Below are 17,647 nucleotides of genomic sequence, written 5' to 3' on the forward strand. Positions count from 1 at the left end.
AGTACCAAGATTGGCGCAGAGAGGCGCGGGTTCGATCCCAGCTCTGTGCGTCAGTTTCTGGTCAGAATCGGCAAGGAGGCCGGGCGGTTAAGCACAGCAGAATTGTAGCAGTGAGTTGCGAGTTCGAGACCGCAAAATGATGTGAATGTTCTGCGATGTTAAGAATCGGCGACAGGCCTACGGCCTAATAACGCTGAAACCGCTATTATTATTATTATTATAATAATGCTATGTTCTGAAAGTGCTTCAATACTTAGACAGTTTGGCCTATTCATTTTCTGCTCGTAGTAGGAGTATGCTGCCATTTATATCGGGACGATCAGCACATATCGCAGGTTCATTCATTAATAGAATCATCAATGAAGTTTTAGATTTAATTAAATATTTCCTGTATAAATTTCATAATTCAACGATTTTGTGAAGGAAGTCAATCCCTCATTGAGCGAAGGCGAGGAAGTCAATTCTTTCCCTCAAGTTAATTGCCGCTGTTTTATTTTTTATTTGAGCGCATTTTTACATTTACGAGTCACTGTTAATAAATAAAGTATTGTTGATTTATGAACAATATCCTTCTTGTTCAATTTCTGGAAAAGCTAAAATATGACTTCGCTCATGTTTCCGAAATATGAGTTCGCATTTATTTATCTCTTAATGAATAAGAAATGATCATAAAACATTGCCGGAAAAAGGTTCGAAAAAAATGGTATCAATGCCTAGCCTGTGTCTCCATACACTCAAAGACTTTTAAAATTGAATTTAGGAAATAGACATATGGCCGTCAGTGACGCAGCGATCTCCATTATCCAGCCATGATTTTTACTGGAGTATCCCATCTCTATGGAGCTATGCCAGACACAAAATAATCCCCTTGTGGCATCTCAGTCCTCAATAAAATAATTCCCGCGTGGCATCTCAGTCCCCAATAAAATCATTACTGTGCGGCATCTCAGTCCTCAATTAAATAATTCCCGTGTGGCATCTCGATCAGTCCATAATAAAATAATTCCCGTGTGGCATCTCAGTCCTCAACAAAATAATTCCCATGTGGCATCTCAGTCCTCAATAAAATAATCCCCATGTGGCATCTCGATCAGTCCATAATAAAATAATCCCCGTGTGGCATCTCAGTCCTCAACAAAATAATTCCCGTGTGGCATCTCAGTCCTCAATAAAATAATTCCCGTGTGGCATCTCAGTCCTCAATAAAATAATTCCCGTGTGGCATCTCAGTCCTCAATTGAATAATAATCCCGTGTGGCATCTCAGTCCTCAACAAAATAATCCCCGTGTGGCATCTCAGCCTTCACTAGCCTGTCTGGAGATCGTGTTTGTTTTTATTATTAGATTATTATGTTTGTTTTTATCTCGGGCATCATCGCAAGACAGAAGCTGTCTCGGTGCGGCTAAAAATCTCGTCACAGCGGCTCTGTATATGTCAAGGCAATGAAGAGTTGTGGCGGCGGGCGGGTTGGTAAGCCCGGTTGCATTTCCAGGAGCTCATCGCAAATTTTCTTTTTTTTTCTCATAAAGGACGCTAGTTTGAGAGTGATTGCTTGATAACCCCACACTATTTTTGCTGAGAGGTAATTAAGTTAGTTAATTAGTGAGGTAGAGGAGCAGTGTTGAGTTAATGACAGAATCCACTGAGCTCCATAATTCAATCAGGAACATTTTCATGTCATCTGAGCAGTTGATTGAATTATTGAGTATGAACCAACAATTAAAGCACTGAACAAATCTATTAAAATGGATCAAAATACCAACCAAGAAACTATCACACAACTGTAAAACTGTTCCTTCCAAGTTATTGATAAGATTCTCAATCAGCCGAAAGAATGTTTCCATCAAAACGATGAACAAGATTAAAAAAAATTTTCTCGTTGCTGCGATTTACACATTACATTCCGTACAAAAATTTTTAGGAGAGAGTTCTCCTAAGGATTTTCACCATACTTCACTGTACTGCTCACTAGAAACCACAGTTTTTCAGACGGCTTTCGGATAGAATAATTAGCTTAAATATCAGTGAGGCGGACTCTGATTAAAGCTAGTTTCAGGCGACAAGGGCCGCTGCTGTATGTTTGAGGCCTTGCAAGCGTGGGTTAATTGCAGCCGTTGGTTCCTGTTCTTCGAAGTATTGGAAATCTGCTTCCCGGTAAGAAAAAATTATATTAACATTTAAAAAGAGTAAAATTTCATGTTTTTTCAGTTATAAGTTAACTTATCCGAAAGTTATGTCTAATGAGATGAACACAGAATGAATATGTGTGCTTTCGTAAATTAACATCAAAATTGGTTGCACTCGTTTCAATTGTTGATTCGACAGAAGGCAATACAACTAGAAATAGAAGACGTCGAATTCCCATGAATAGTAAACATCATAAAACGGATTATATTAAATGAATTAATAAATTACAGAATATTAGAACAATAGAATTTCTATGATCCTGCCCCTGGACAAATTCCGGATAAAAAATTCCGGAAAATAATGATACGCCTTTAGACGACGTTATATTGTAATGATTAGCCATTCGATATTGGAAAACAAATTTATTTATAATTTTGGATGCGTTAGAAAGTCCAAATCCAATTTACTTGTCTTGAACACACGCTGCGTGGACATGCTTCAGCACTATCTTGTGATAACGGCTGCAGCATTTCTAGAGCCCTGTTATAGGTGCACTTAGAGAAATTAGTGTAACATTGTCCAAATAGCAATGCACTTTTTGTTTCTGTGTCAGTTATCTTGACACAGCTTGGCTCTGCCAAACAGTAGTATCAGCAGTGCTTGTGCTGTGGGTAAGGAAGCGTGTCACTATTTTCACAATATTTCCTACTAATTCTTTTAAGTGTAGCGCAGAAGAACCCACAAATATCACTGGAGTTTGTCTTGCGATAGGCTTGCAATCGTGAGAAATGTCACCATTGGCCTGCAAGCGGATCTCTAAATTCTAATAGAAACAAAATCCGAAGCAGAAAACAAGAAGGCATTTGACCGTGGGGCTACAGCCGCGATTCTTTTGATAACGAACGGCCTGCAGACACGCGAGATTTATCAGAGTCCTGTTCACAGAATTAAATAGCTTTGGTATTATAAACTTTGGTCTTTACCGTTGCATTTAGATATGTAACTATTATATAATAATTAATATATATAATTAATTTCCGTCAATTACCGAGTAATATTACCAATCCTCCTCAACAGAGGTGGCATATGCAGAAACAGAGACAAGTATTCGTAACAAATTAAATGAGACCTTCCAGTCAGGCTTTCCATGCTTAAATGAGACCTTCCAGTCAGGCTTTCCATGCAAGATTCTTCTTCCGATAGGTCCTGAAAATCAGACAATTTATCCGAAGTGAGTGTGATTCTTATTGTCTCCGAATAACATTTCATTTGCTAAGAGGTTATCAAAGAAGCATCAGCGCCAATGTAAATCTCTATTACCTGATACACAGCCTAACTTATTACAAAAAGAGTTGCCTACAGCAAGTATCGCAAATTTCATCATATTTCGTGGTAAGTATCTTCGCTGTGGAGTAGAAATAATGATAAAAACTGGACCGGTACTTATTCAAACAATTATATTAGTTCAATTAATTATATAATTCTCAATTAAATCAGAGAAATGTTCAACAGCAGATTAACTTTTATACTGAACTTTTCGTTTTCTGATCTCAAGCATTGAGTTGCCGAACTATAAAATTCGAGCACGCGATATTACGTCTCTCACATGCACGGTACAAACCCCACGATCTTTAATTCTATCCCGTTTTAATAGAGGTTCTCATAGACAATTAATAATTTAACTGTATGGCAATTGTTGCCAGTGACAAAAAAATACAGATTGCAAAAATTATATTTTTCTGCCAGGAAATGAAGATTTTCTTTTCATGATCGAGTTCTGGATGAGTGTCGTGGAGCTGGTCAACGAAATCGAAATGTCTGGCTGCCCCGACCCCGGTTTGCCAAACTGCCCTGTCTCTCCATATCTCCGCGCCATCTCCAACTGGGCTGTTGTGCATACAAACGCCTCGTAAGATCGATTGTAAAAGCGCTAGCTACGAAACGGATGCGGTCATCCATGCATAGCAAGGTAGCCGTGTGGATTTTCTCCCAGTATTTATGGCCAGTAAACCTGTCACTCCGTGTTGTGTATTTGTGTAGTCAAGTTCTGACATATAATTCTAAATTTAAATTAGCGTTATTCAGCTTAAAGGCTATAATAACAAGCTAAGGCGGGATTAATTCTGTGGACAAATGTCGTTTAGGGGAACTAACAATATTTATAGCGCTACCAATCACTTCCAGAAACATGACCAATGAACTGTTCCGGCTTTTGTGAGCGGCGGAACGTGAGCCTCGCACTCGCTCCGACTCTGGTGTAATGTAAAGGTTAATGCAAATAATGTACTGAAATATAAAAGATGCGTTAAAATTCAACCTAAAAAATGAATTGATTACATTAAAAGGCAACCATGAAGTATCGTCAAATACTGTTAGAATGATATATTGAAAGATCAAATTTATAGTTTTATGATAAAATTTCGCACATTCAAATGAGAATTTTTCTGCAGTCTTTGTCGTGCAGTATAAACTAGCAAGATGCAGAGGCCCTCATTAAAAAATAAATCAAGGAGATACTGTTTTGCATCTTAATTTTAAATGAAAATTCACCGCTTGAATATATTCATTGGTAAAAATAAAACAACGGAAACTTTTAGTAAGAGCAATATAATCAGCTTTCATTGCGTAACATAGTGTTTGGTTATAAATTTTGTATTATAATTTTTGTCTAATAAATTGCATAAACGAGGTGAAGTACATGTGTCAGAGAGATTTAAATTGAGAGTAAACAATTATGCCAATAAGGCAATGGTGAGGATGAGGCCCAGAAGGCCTTATGAGGCCAAATAAGGCCAGGGTGAGTATGAGGCCCTCAAGGCCTTATGAGGCCAAATAAGGCCAGGGTGAGTATGAGGCCCTCAAGGCCTAATGAGGCCAACAAGGCCAGGGTGAGGATGAGGCCCTCAAGGCCTAATGAGGCCAACAAGGCCAGGGTGAGGATGAGGCCAACAAGGCCTAATGAGGCCAATAAGGCCAGGGTGAGGATGAGGCCCTCAAGGCCTAGTGAGGCCAAATAAGGCCAGGATGAGGATGAGGCCACTTCATGTGCGTAGAACCTTGCACCAACATCGCCCACGGTAGCCACAAACCTTGAGATCATCAGACAGGTTATATCTACTCAAAAAACTTGTTCTAAGGTAATTTATTCCCTATATTACAAAACTCGTCGATCATGTCTTAAAGCGGAGTGTATAAAGAAACTGAAGAACAAACTTCTGCATTCAGATGCTTATCTATTACCGCTCTTCAAATGGAACCAAAGTGATACACGTGAAACGTTTTTAAATTAAAGCTCGACTGAAGTTTGACTTAGATTTTATAATGGTTATTTAATCAATTGAAATGTGCTTACGGAATCAATTGGCTTACTTATTTTGTTAACACTTCCTTTCTATGAAAAAGTTTCCATTAATGTCGATGCATGAGTTGTATAATGTAAGGAATGATAAGCTTACAATATATAAGCTTTGTACAGGTAAAGTTCATGGTACGATAATCAAATTATGTTTGATTGTTTTCTTTTGAAAACAGTATTCGCTTAATTATTTATTTTTTACTACTTATTTAATTGAGAATTTAAAGCGAACGCGTATTTTGACATTGACTTGACGTACGTCTAGCATTCTAGGAGCCCTGCTATGGCCCGCACTAATTATTTAATGTCTGTCACGAATGCCTGGGACGAGCAGATCACGATTTGTTTTATGTACAATTAAATTAATCACAGATGTTGGCATCAGGAGCTCACTGGCATGAAAATTGATTTAAATTAATGGCCGATGCATTACGAAAGACCAAGGAGACGCGAAGACTAAAGTAGTCGTAAATGTTTTTATGGGTCATCTTGCATCAGAGTCTGTGACGCGGTATTAGTTTCGACGACCTGAAGCTTGTTGCAATTATATAAGAGATAATTTGAACGTCATCGTCAAAATCTGTTCGATGCTTAATGAATGGTTGTTTTTCCTTCCAAAACTGTTGCTTTAAATTGGCATTCTTTTTGAATGGCAAACCTTTGAATGGTAAATGAATTTAAAAATGATCTTGAGATAAATACATCATTTATATTCGTGCATTTGGGCTGTGAGGAGCCATTGTCGTTGGTTCTTATTGAATTTAAAATTATGTATTTATGTCGCAGAACTTCGCCTAAAATCGACCCCTATTCGAAGGTAGCAGCGCATCTGAATGAAAACAAATACTCTTCCATCAAATAAACACTCATCATAATAATTTTTTTTGCTTGTGAGGATGACTTGTCAGCAAAATTGTCAGCTTATTCCAGGAACGCTCAGGTATTTTACTTGGTGTTGACATAATATAATGGAACACTTTGCGCTCATCAAAAATAATACTTAGCGCAGATTTCGTAACATGAAAAGATAACCTGCGAAAATGATCGCTTGAACTCGATGTGAATTTTCTTATACATTAGTCTTGCCCGGACAAAGTACAAAAGACTTTATTATAAACTTGTATGAAAAGTTTAAATGCTTCGTAGAATCCGCTACTCCCTCTAGCTATGCTAAGAAAGGTTGAATAGTTTCTTCGCCCTAGCCTCCATTCATGATGTCATCACACTTGAGCTCAAGATAAAAGGAGCGTTAGTACATTCCTGATGGTGCTTCTGTTTAGGGACCATGCACATCATGCACTATAGCCTTCAATGTCCGTAAAAGAATTCAGTGTCCATAAAAGAATGCGATGGTCTACACAGCTGGAGACACGCCCCAGGCATAATGCCAACAAAAAGACGTCTCGTCTGCATAAAAGAAGCTGATATTAATTCCAGCTTACATGTGGTCAGAAAATCTCACATTAGTCTTATACTTTGACCATCTGGTCTCAAGTTTCCTCAAGACTTCGTCGGTGCATCAACAGAACAAGAAATTTTAATTTCCAGCTGTCGTTGGAGCTGCTAAACTGGTCCATCAACGGGATAACCGTATCGACCAACACACCGAGATTCTTTCTCACCAACAATTACTCTTTATTTGGAACACTGATGTGGAAGAACCTATTTTTGCAAACGCTAAATGCCACTGAGTAGCGGTACTTGAAATAAGAATTCATGATTCAGAGTTCCGAGCTTCATCGACACTTCGTAAATCTAACATGAATGGAAGTTGTGATCATTTATGTTGTATCGTTGATAAGAGATTATGGTTTTTCCTGTTTACGTACTTGCTGCAGAGAACAAATTTAATTTTGGCACGGATCAAAATAATTATAAAAACTTGTCCGCAGGAAATGAAATCTTGTCGACGTAAGGTCAATGATGTCAACATTGGAAAAATATTGAGGAATTTATTCAGTGCACTAGGCATTAAAATTGAATGTAGGAAGCCAAACAAAAGTTTCAATATTTCAAGATATAATTTTATTCCACCTAATGACTTGAATGGCCGTAGTGATGAAAAATCGCGGATTTCGACAATGAATTGGACAAATAATTTACAATATCATACATACAAAAATTTACATACGTCTGAACAAGAAAAGTTCCTGGAAATTTAAGGTAACCGATCGTCCTGCCCAACTATATGGGATCCCAAGTTACTAAGTAAATTAGACAGCCTTATACGTCACGATGAAGCTCCATTAACGTATTAATGCATATTAATGCAGCTGCATCGAGCCAATTTCAGAGCAGCGATCTCAAAAATTGCCGAATTGAGCGTGAGAGAGAAACTGGTCCTTGTGCATATCTGATTTGAATGCATGCATAAAACTCAAAAATATGGATATCGAATATAGCAATAATGAATCTGAAAGCAATTTTAGTAAACCTTGAAGAAAGCGATAGTGCCAAGTGCCAAGTCGATAGCTCCACGTCAGCCATGCCAACTGGCAACATCCTCTTGCTGGATGTACAATTGTACTATGTTACAGGAAAGGTAATCATATTTTCATTAAGAGTACGAAAAATGTTAGAATGTTCACGCAAGTTTATTTCCGCCATTAAATAAATGGATGGTGTATGGTTAGTCTAATTTATTGATTTAACGTAGAACCCCGTTGCATCGCTGATAAACTAAATATGCGAGGCGTTTAAATGAATATTCAAAGTAATCAATTTTTTAAAGTTGGGATAATTTGAGAATTCAAATGATTTGTCTGATAAAACATTTATTAAGATTTACTGACTGATTTAATCATGCATGTCTGCCTATGAGAGGAAAAAGTATAATATGATTTTGGTGGCTGAAATTTGATCAAGCTACTTCGATTGAATTAATTGATTGTGGTTTGTTAATGATATAAAAATATTTATGTACTTATAAAATGTAGCCTCTTAATCTTAAGGCTACATTTATAAAAATGCAGCCTTACACTTATAAAATGTAGCCGTAATGCCTGTAAATATTCCACTTGGTGACATTCACCTGCGTTATTGGCTCTACGCGTTTTTTCCGCATATTTGGGTGACGGTGAATTATTTCGGTGAATTAAATTATATACATATATATTTTTTGGGGGGCTGTAAAAATGCGTTAAATCTTACGAATGCTAACCCATGGTACTGAGAACTCAAGTTGGAGATTATCAATTAGAGTTCTTGTCAATTAGAGTTCAGGTTTAGTGAAATTTTCATCATAGTTGATTAAATTGAGTGATTCTCCTTGATACTGGAATATTTCAGCGATGTTTGTCCACATTCTGCTTCAGCGAAGACGCGTGCCGCATACTCTATATAATCTCTTTATCAAATATGGCATTTCAAAAGATTCTGGTCTACCTCAAAATAGCGTAATTTTTGTTTGCTGGCTTTTTATTTGGTTCAAACTTGGGTCAGCGTGTTTTTTTTCAACTGTGTTTCAAAATACGAGATATTTAAGCCACGTGTAAGTGGGGGAACCTTATTTTTTGAACGCATCAAGGAACGCATGACATGAAGTTGTTTAAATTTCTGACGAAAATATGTCGTAATTATATTTATCGTAATTATAAGATTGTGACACAGTGGTTTTTGCGATTCTTAAACATAATATCTGAGAACCTGGTTTAGAGCAAATTAACTTACCTTCTATATAATGAATGAAACTAATAACTCAAAATCAATCTACCTATTTAATCTATATCTATTGATTAATCTATCTATATCTATTTAGCTCTTGTTTCTCCATGCCACTGAGGTTCCCCAGTTAAGACTTCGAAAAAACACATTTTGGGGCATTGCCCCATAATACACATTTTGCAAACAAATAAATTATAAGTAACAAACAATTATCACCTTGCATTTTCGTTGCTAGTTGCAATTTGTACCGACCGTGCCAGGGAAAATATGACGTGCAGCGTGACGCGAGAAATCCACCGTCCTCTTGTAGCGATTTCCCTCGGTTCTTCACGCGCAATTGTCGTGCTTTAGAAAACCTCCTACAAACGAAGGGAAAGGTAAGAAATGTAAGGAAATAAATACTTGCAGCAGCTGGAGCTGGTATCACCACTGCCGAGTACTGCATATTGAGAGCGAGGTAATTAATTAGCAGTCAATATCTAGGGTACAGCAGCCATGATGTAGGGTGCAGCAGCCATTATCTAGGGAGCAACGGCCACAACGTAGGGTGTAGCAGCCATGATATAGGGCGATGCAGTCATGATATAGGGTGCTGCGACCATGATATGTGATGCAGCAGCCTTGATCTAGGGTGCTACAGCCATGATATAGGGTGCAGCAGCCATGGGGGTCATATAGGGTGCAGCAGCCTTGATCTAGGGTGCTACAGCCATGATATAGGGTGCAGCAGCTTTGATCTATGGTGCTACAGCCATGATATAGGGTGCAGCAGCCATGATATAGGTGCAACAGCCTTGATCTAAGGTGCTACAGCCATGATATAGGGTGCAGCAGCCATGATATAGGATGCAGCAGCCTTGATCTAGGGTGCTACAGCCATGATACAGGGTGCAACAGCCATAATATAGGGTGCATGCAGCAGCCATGATATGAGGTAGCAGACATGATCTAGGATGCAGCAGACATGATATAGTGTGCAGCAGCCATGATATAGGGAGCAGCAGCCATGATATAGAATGCTGCAGCCATGATATAGTGTGCTGCAGCCATGATATGAGGTAGCAGACATGATCTAGGGTGCAACCACTATGATTTATAGGGCGGTGGGTGGAGTGGAGGTGAAGATATGGGAATAGTTGTTATGGTTAAAGTGGGGAACAAAATATTAAGTACGCGGTTGAGGTTTATGACTCAACTGTGTTCAATTTATGTGTGGTGGATGCACGCTTGAAAATATTTCTTCATAAAAGGAAGTGTGTGTAACGCTAATGGTGGTTGTGAAAGTACAATTTAAATGTAAAGAAGACAAGTTCTGTAAAATAGATTAGTTTATGTTGTAAACGATCTCGAATTAAACTAATTTGTCGAGAAAATTTGTTGGAGAATTTATTATTGTGTGACATGGCGCCGGAGTAGGAGGTCAAGGGGCTACGCTACAAGTGTCACGACCGCGCCATTTGTCTTAAGGTTGTGGCCATCACCGGCTCCTGGAAGCCGTACACGAATGCATTTTCTTTCATGACGTTAATTATATTTATTATGGAAGCAGGAAGCTAACGGTCGTCGCTGGCAAATTATCGCCATATGAACCAATCAGAACTGTCATGTATGATAGCTTGGCATGTCGGCATGCTTTCGCAGCGTTCTTGCCGGCATTCTTCGTGATATTTTAGTGGTGCGCCGGTATAAGGATGGTCTGGGAGATTGTACCGCTACGTGATGGTCACGGTTCACTGGTGTGGTGGAATGGTGTGGTGGAATGGTGTGGTGGAATGGTGTGGTGGAATGGTGTGGTGGAATGGTGTGGTGGAATGGTGTGGTGATCAGCCTGTGCTGGGGAGCGCAGTACATCGTCAGCGTGTGCTGGGGAGCGCAGTACATCGTCAGCGTGTGCTGGGGAGCGCAGTACATCGTCAGCCTATGCTAAGCCTCGTCCCTCTATGCACCTGATGACCTGAGATGACTCTTCAAGCTACCTCTGATTAAGAAGGTTTGTAGGAAAGCGACCGGGACCCATGGGTGAGATCAGAGTCTTCACGAGATGGAAAAACCTGCTACATCTTAAATTTAATGACCTTTTGTCAGAGCCACAAGAAGGTTCTTACGTTAAAGGTTTGAAGGTTAACGGCAAACCAGAACAGGATTGGCTCGTGCAACTCATTTAGGGCATTGTTAAGTAGTCTTTGAAATGGATTTTTTCTGCTCCGTTATGATAGTAATTTATCCCCTCTGACCGGCGACCGAAAGTTTATGGCAGGAAGAACTTGAAGAGGAAAGTCTGTCTTGAAATTTGGGAGAGTTTTATTTTTAATCACAGAAGGAAAATTTAAATTCATAAGTCATATTTCTATTTTCTATTCATTTAGGAAAGTTCAAAATGAATTAGAACGTAGGATCATATTCGTAGAATTAGATTAGTGAATGATATTTGAAATGATTTCATGGAAGATATTTGCAATCGGTACTTGTGTGAGATTTAAATTAGATCTATAATTGATGCTTGAATTTGGTCCATGACTCATATTTAAATTAGATTTATGAATGATTTTTGGATGAACATTTCGGAAAAATAAACCAAAAAATCTAACGCAATAAATATATCCGATATCAAAATTATATACGAAACCCATCATCTGAGTTCTCCTCTCCAGTCTTCCCTGACATGAGTGTGATCATGTAAGCATGCACGCGATCTCCTTTACAATCGAACAAGAAGCGATCAGGTTTGGTCGCACAAAACTGAGAGTAGAACTCGATCCTGAAATACTTAAGAATGCGTCCACGTTTTGGCGACACCGATAAACCGGTACGCAGATTCTGGGTGGAATCTGAAAAAGAATTACCAAGGAGTCACGGTCCACTTCTCGCGCTCTCTCTTCCTCTCCGATAAACACGATACCTGGAAATTTTATTCCAGTTCAACGAAATTTAATGCGTTTCGAATGTCTCGAATTTCATTTGTTAGCAATAGAGTGATTCGTTTATTTGTTGCTTTGGCGTGATTGGAGTGTCATGTGAAAATAGACGTAACATGGCTAGTAGCTGCTCTGAACTTGATCCCGAAATTATATTTATCTATGTCTGTTTATTGCATGCAAATCTGCTAGCGGTAGTAAAGCGACAGTACATAGATTAGTATTGTTTCCTTAAACTTGAGGAATTATATTTGTCGATTAGATAAATTGAGGACTTTTTTGTGTATCCTTTGTATCAAATCTTGGTGTCAGAAAAAATAGTAAAAACTACCAAGGAATCATTAATGAAGTCTCCTGAAGCCTCAAGAAGATGTTCGTGCAGTTGAAAAAATACTTTAATCGAAAATTGGACACCTCGTTTCAATCAATGCATGCATAAGACCAGCTGAAGCAAGACTGGTTCCTTGTTACTTACTATTTTATGGCTCTAGAGTCTAGAGAAACACAAAAAACACAAATAATCAAGTCTTTCAATAGCGTAGCAACATCACAGTTCTGGAGATTTTCAAACGAACAGCAGAGAACATTCGATTGAAAAATTATTGAAACCGATCCCGCCAGACATCTGGTGTTGAAATATCGTTGATTCATCATTGTTTCATCGAAATCGATTCATTTTCAACATCATTTCAACGTAATTTGCCTGAAGTGATTGGATTTACTCCCAAGTGTTGTGCATTGCGCTATTTTTCAGCGACAAGAAAGTTCTATGGCAATGAATTGAACGAATTTACGTCGAGCGTGCGACCAATTTAAGACCTCAGTGCACCTCCAGTTTCGGAACTTCGTTTTGCTTGACTTACCCCAGACTTTCAAGTCTCAGGATTTTACGGTTGTAATTCATGAAGACTTTTCGCACATATTTGAAAATATTTTTTTCGTCGAGATTGATAATATTCATTAACTTCAAAATAAATAGCCCGTGACTTACGTTCTTCAAATTAAATGTTTTAAATTCGAATTTCGGATCACTAATTCTAAATTTATATAGAATAGTTTTTGAAACATAGAGGATATTGAGAGAATCGCTCTTCTAGGGAAGATATAATAATGTATATTAATTAGTCAATATAAATATAACCCCACAAAAGAGTTTTTTAGTTTTAATTACCTGCTAAGATTCTGTATTAATAATAAACATGCTCAAGCTAATATAAAATTTACAAACTATACGCTCTTTTAGCACAAACCAGCCTTTTTGCAATCTGTTTAAGAACAAAAAATAATTTCTGGCCTTTGTTTCAATTCGAACAATCATTTTTGCAAGCTGTTTAAGTACACAAAATATTTTGTGCAAGCCATTTTAGTACAAATTATTCTTCTGTAATATAGACAACGCTTCCAGCAAGCTGTTTCAGTACAAACAACAATTTTTGCGAGCTTTTCCTGTGTTATCAATTATTCCTTTCCTATCCCCATTTTTTAATATATTTTACATTTATTTGAATGACAATTTCTTGAAGATCTCCTCCGTACAGAGCAGCAGCACTCCAGCACACCTCCATGCCTAGCAAATTACGGACCAGGCAATAAGTCCAGCAGCTATCTCAATCAATCGTCAGCTATGGAAAGATCGGGCTCCAAAGGCCGGATCCCTTGTGAATCAAGTCACGAAAAATTCAAGAATCGGCAACAGGGCCATGGGCCTATTTCTTCAGTGCCCACACTTCTATTGAACATTTCTTCAGTGCCGACACTTCTATTGAACATTTTTTCAGTGCCGACACTTATATTGAACATTTCTTCAGTGCCGACTATTCTATTTTATTCTATCACTTGTGCACCTTCCTGGGCGCATCAGACGAGCTAAAGGTCGCCTGCTCGGCTTCTGAGGCTTCATGAAATGCCATTCGTGACGTGGTCGTCTGTCCACGCTGGACCCACCCATCGTGTGGGAAATCTATTACGGGTTTAAATGAAACAGAATTATTATGATGAGGGCTGATCGAGGTAAATGACTCTTTTGGATATTAATGAAACGGTATTAGTATGATGAGGTTTTAACGAGGAAAATATTTTTCAAGGGTTAAATGAAACAGAATTCATACGATGAGGATTGAGTGATACACTGTTAGAAAAATGACCGTTAACGGTATTACCGGCGTTTCAGTGGCCGGTCGGCACGTGAAAAGAAACACCGTTTCACCGTTTTTATTCCAATTTAACACCAGAAATCCGTAGAACATCTGATAAAAACGGCGAAACAGTTTATTTTCACGGGGCGACCGGCCACTAGGATGCCGGTGGAACCGTTTTTTCACCGTTTTTTCTAACAGTGTAGAAATACTGCAAAAGTTTGTAGACTAATTCTATGTACATCACAAAAACATGCAAATATATCTTCATGCTCATCACTGCCCGTGCGTATATATATATTTCAAATAAAGTCATAGTTACACTCAGTGACGATACGGGATTATTAGTTAGAGAAAATTGAAATTTATAACCAACTTTAGTCCACAATTTAATTACTTCAGCCTGAAAACCGCTGATAAGATTGATTCAGCTACCCACGTTAAGCTCGGTTCTTGTAAATATAATTGTTGTCTACAGCTTTTTGCCTTAATATTGGAAAATCAATACAAAAACGAAAAACCGTAACAATTATTTGCCTAAAATTTGCAGTTTACCACGGACATCATTAGTCCTAGTTTGGTTATCAGCTGCATTAATTAAGCCATTCGTCACAGCACCGTCGTCCTTGGAACCAGTTGGACATCGAGCGGTTCTAGCAGCTTAGGACGACACGGTCTGGAATGCCAGAAAATGAAGGTGATTAGCTGGCATTTGGATGGCCTTGTGCGCAACTGCTAAGGCGTCGCCTCCGCGCCGCGCCTCTGGACATCCCGCGGCATATCGAAGGCGTAGGCACCGCTTGTTGCGCATCTGCGCTGCGCATCACTAATTTGGTGCTACGCATCCCCCATACTGCGCGGTACATCACTCACTCTGCGCGGTACATCACTCTGCGCGGTACATCACTAATTTGGTGCTACGCATCTCCCATACTGCGCGGTACATCTCTCACTCTGCGCGGTACATCACTAATTTGGTGCAGTACATCACTCACTCTGCGCGGTACATCACTCTGCGCGGTACATCACTCACTCTGCGCAATGCATCCCTCACTAAGGTAAAATGAATTGAACTTGATATGCAGCAATAAGTCATCGCTCTCCATAGAACCTTAATATGCATACTTCTACGACATAACCAATTACTATGATGTGAAAAATACTATGAGAGACACTTTCTTTGTGACACATTTTACATTTGACATCTTTTGTGCCGATTTTAAATTGCGTCATCAGACTGAATAGATGCATCGGTCAATCAACTTGATTGTACAAGTATTATTATTTAATTAATAATATCACATATATGACACTACTTCAGTCTCGCCTTACTTTAACAAAAAGGTTGCAGGGAGAAACCCACACCATTTTCATGCTCACTGTCATGCCGTAGGCTCATTTATTCGACTAATTTAACACATGCGAATTTAATACCTTGGTTATCTGTGCAGGATATATCTGGCTACTAAAAGTAATGTAAAAATTTCGATTGAGGTATAAATTTTTTGCGCCGAGAGTCATTCGCCAGAATCTTAAAAAATATTACCCCTAAAGAATTTTACTGCCATTACTATTTACATTGTTATTGCATTCTTTGAATTAAATCTATCAATATTCGTCTCAAGTTTCTTAGGCTTTACTATAAAAAATCGTTAAGAGTTTGTAACTCCGTCAGCCAACCAAGACGGTTTTTCAAGCCTAACCCACCAATCACCGGCGAGAAATCAGAACTTCGTGTACTTAATTATACCGCTACGTGTAATTAGGCCTCTACGTATACTTAGGACGCTACGTGTATTCAGGCCGCTACGTGTACTTACGCCGCTACGCATACTTGATTAATTAAGCAGCCATTAGAGTACTCAGGTCACAAAGTGTACCTAATAAAGTTTTGATAGCACGGCTCCTGTAAAGGACCATCAGCGCGACGTGTGCCCGGGAAGTCATCTTCAGTCTCATTATTTGTTTGGCTTAAGCGCTTCAAGCGGCGTGGCGCTGGCCTGTTAATTACTAGGCACTTGTCAGGGCATTAATACGGGCGCTCCGCTGCTACTGTTGCGACAAGTCTAACAGTCCTAAATTTAAGGTGCTTTATTACTCAACTTCTCCGGCACCTCGAGGCCTTGCATTGATGAAGCTAATGGCATTAAGCCAGTTATGGGAAAACAAACTGAGAGTCGGAAAAGAATTTTGAATAGAGTCGTTGCGGAGTAAAAATCTCTGGTACTGAAGACGATGAAATTTGACTGAATAGAATATATATCAGTTTGCTACTAATTCCTTTATAGTTTAGATTTGAAATAGGTTTATTGAGCCCATAATGGTTGTTGTAGTGGCTTACGAATCAAGGAAAGAAGGACGCGAACTCGAGGAATTGTCTTGATCAAAATCATGTCGGAAATGCAAAGACTTGGCTTCTCTATCATCAGCTACAGTCGATAAATTGTTATTTCAGTAGAGTATTGTTTTTGGCATCTGTAGAGTATCTTTAGCAAGCGATGTAAAGACAGTTTACAAGCATAGAAACATTGAATGAACTAAATCTCACCGAAGTTCTATAAAAGTTTCACTGAATCAGGAAATCAGGACAATTAAAAAAAATTGACTTGGGAAAAAGATTCGTGGTGCAGTTTAGATCTTCTTAGTTTTTGTGTGTGGTGACGAGACATATTATATTAAAGATGGACTGACTAGCATCGGGCATTTGGCCTTGGCAAATCACGATGTGTGGATACCTTATAAAAATATTTTACTTTTTACTTTGCATCGAACTCAATAAATACTTGCATGATCCTGAATCAAATTAGCGCATTTGAGGTAGTAATTTTCGATGAAGTTCGAGAGAAAATGGAATTAATGAATGAGAGAGCGAACATCAATAGTTGTTGATGTTTGCTCTCTCATTCACTAATTCCATATTTCAAACATCAATAGTTATTGATGTTTGCTCTCTCATTCATTAATCCTATATTATTTCAAACATCAATAGTTATTGATGTTTGCTCTCGCATTCACTAATTCCATACTATTCCAAACATCAATAGTTATTGACGTTTGCTCTCTCATTCATTATTAATTTATTTAATTTAGGATATTTTAGGTAACAATTATAGGCGAAGTTTGATAGAATATGGATTTAATGAATGAAAGAGCACGAATCAAGAATCTTGCTCTCATGTTCCTCGTACATGGATAAGAGAGCAAGCTGTGGTCAAATTATCACAGACGGACATCCTGAATATTTTTATTGTCTCGTATTGTTCGATTATACACAATTTTTTATCCAAATACAAGGAAAATAGTTAATCGTCATTAAACTCATCGTCCTAATCGGACGGCAAACATGGGCGTCCTTGGAGCTTGTTTGCGGTAAACTGATAATTATCAAGTTCTTTTAGCGTCCTTGCCTAAAATTAGGGATTTAATGAATAATGATAATTATAAAAAGCTG

This window comes from Hyalella azteca, unplaced genomic scaffold (genome assembly GCF_000764305.2).
Source record: "Hyalella azteca isolate HAZT.00-mixed unplaced genomic scaffold, Hazt_2.0.2 contig7948, whole genome shotgun sequence".
NCBI classification, from domain to species: Eukaryota; Metazoa; Arthropoda; class Malacostraca; order Amphipoda; family Hyalellidae; genus Hyalella; species Hyalella azteca.